Genomic DNA, 2,954 nt, shown 5'->3' on the forward strand with positions numbered 1-2,954 from the left:
AATAATAGAAAAAAAACAAGTAAAAAATAAATGGGCAATTACCCACACCCATAGTCTTCCTTTAGGTATTGATCAACTCTATCTTTTGCCCATTTTTAGTAACTTCTAAATGATTTGGTGATGTAGTACATAGGCAATTGCACTGCTAATCCAGAGTGATCCTTCTCTGGTTATTAACATCTACCAGCAACTCCGAGGGAGAAAGATTGGCAATATCTTGCCTGTCTGTGCCATTTACAGTCTCTGAAGACCTGTTGGAGAGTTGACTATGAGTTAGTTCTGACTACATAAAAGTGAGAATGAGTTTAAACGGCATTGTTGTTGGGATTAGATGTCATCAAGTCATGGTTCATAGCAACCCTATGAACAACAGACATGAACCCTATCCTAACTTGTGCCATCCTCATAATTTCCAACATGCTTGAGCCCATTGCTGCAGTCACTGTGTCAATCCATCTGATTGAGGGTCTTCCTTTATTTTGTCAACCTTTCCAGGCTGATGCCCTTCTCCAAGGAATAACCTCTTCTAACAATATACTCAGAGTATGTTGGGAAAGGAAGCTTTGCCATCAAGAAATATTCTGGCTGCACTTTTCCCAAGACATATGTGTTTTTTTCTTTTGGCAGTCCATGGGCCATTGAACACTCTCCTCCAACACAATAGCTCAAAAATACCAATTATCCTCCTGTCATACTTATTCATTGTCCAACTTTCAGATGCACAGCAATAGATTAAAAAGACTCTGGCCTGAATCAGATGCACTTTAGTATTCACACTGACATCATTGCTTCTCAGTAATTTGGAGAAATCATTGACTGCAGACCTTTCCAGTGCAATTGATCCATGGGACCTTCTAAAGATTTGCATATCAAAAACTTATTCCAACAGGGTGAAAAGAAAACCTACAGACTGGGAACAAACATTTGGTAATACTATTTCAGACAAGTGTCTTACAACCAAAGTTTACAGAATACTCCTGGGCTTAAACAAGAAAAAGACTGATAACCTAATTACAAAATGGGCAAAGGACGTGGAAAGAATTTTCACAGAAGATGATATTCGAATGGCAAACAGACACATGAAGAAATGCTCTAAATCATTGGCAATAAGAGAGATGCAAATCAATACCACAATGAGCTACCATCTCACTCTAGTAAGAGTGGCAAAGCTTAACAGGACCGCAAGTAATAGATGTTGAAGAGGATGTGGTGAGAAAGGAACTCTTATACATTGTTCGTGGGATTGTAAAATGGTGCAACCATTCTGGAAGGCATTCTGGCTCTTTCTTAAAAAGCTGAACATAGAAATTCAATATGACCCAGCTATTCCACTACTTGGAATATACCCTGCGAATATGAGGACTGAGGCACAAACTGAGATTTGTGCACTAATGTCTATAGCAGCATTATTTACCATCACAAGAACATGGAAACAGCCAAAATGTCCAACCACAAAGGAATGGATTAAGAAATTATGGTACATTCACACAATGGAATACTATGCAGCACGCAGGAGCAACAACTTTGTAAATTATTACCCAACTTGGGAGGGACTGGACAGCATTAGGCTGAGTGAACTAACTCAGTTCCATAAGGATAAATATTGTATAAAACAATTACTGTAGAACGAGTGTAAGGATCCAGGAGGTATGGGAGAGGCTGGAAGCAGAGGGATGTGGATGTGCAGGGTGAAGGGGGTATTAATCATTGGGTTGTACAATTTGATGGGGAGGGGGAGGGAAATGGAAAAAATTTGTTAAAATTTGTATTTGAATTTTGTAAATAAACTAGCAGAAAAAATTTCAATAGAGATACACGATACACAGATAAATAGAGTTGTTGTTAAAAAAAAGCAAGATGAAACTGTTGACATTTTAAATCTCCTCTCCAACCATCATGACACTGGTAAGGATATTTGTTCTCCTGACATTGAGATGCAATCCATATCAATGCAATCCTTGATCTTCTGCAACAGGTGCTTCAATTCCTCCTCACTTTCAGCAAGCAAGGTTGTATTATCTGCATAACACAGGTCATTGATGATTGTACCTCCAATCCTGTTACCACATTCTTCCTCATAGAGTCCAGCTTCTCTGATAATTTGCTCAGCATACAATAAGTATGGGGAGAGAATACAACCTTGGTGTATTTCCTTCACAATTCCAAACCATGCAGTGATCAATATGTTTGCAAAACAGCCTCCTGAGCCAGGTGTAGGTTCCTCAAGTGCATGATCAAGTGCTCTGGGATTCCCATTCCCATTAACCGACACTAAAAAATTTCAGGAAGTACCTTATGAACCAATGGTAATGAAGGAGAAAGTAGAAGCTAGTAAAAAGTGTATGAGGATCCAAGGGGGAGGGGAGGGTAGGAATAAAGGGGTGAGGATGGATGGGGGAAATCATAGGTTCACACAATTTGATAGGTAGAGGGAGGGGTTCATAAAGGAAATCAGAAAGACGTAATGGGGATCTGAAAGACAGGGCAATGGTGGGCAGATTTCAGTGATGATTAATTTTATAAATTGTTATGAATGGGTGTAATTGTATAAAACACAATGTGAATAAAGATAGTGTGGAAAAAACCTCCAATGTTTAAGAACTTTGTAAGCAAGTCATTATAAAATAGTTTTTTGTTTGTTTGTTTGTTTGTTTAAATCCTTTTGTGGACTTCTAATGGGGGTGGCTACATAGGTGGAGTGAGGGATTTGCTTATCCTCTCGAGGAATACAGAGATATTCTAACAAAATTCCAGCCACAGGCAAGCTGAACACCCAGAGGTCTGGAAGAACCTAGGGAGATCAACATTTACCAGGAGAAGTAATAATAGGGTGGAGGGCAAGTCTTTAATCAGAATCATAGAAAGAACAAATGGAGGCCCACCCCTACTGGGCGGGATGAAAAGTCCTACTGGAGCACAAGGAGAACGGAGGATTATTTTCTCCCTATCCACCT

The sequence above is a fragment of the Elephantulus edwardii genome, unplaced genomic scaffold, assembly GCF_000299155.1.
Source record: "Elephantulus edwardii isolate Elephantulus edwardi_28Jun2011 unplaced genomic scaffold, EleEdw1.0 scaffold00360, whole genome shotgun sequence".
Taxonomy (NCBI): domain Eukaryota; kingdom Metazoa; phylum Chordata; class Mammalia; order Macroscelidea; family Macroscelididae; genus Elephantulus; species Elephantulus edwardii.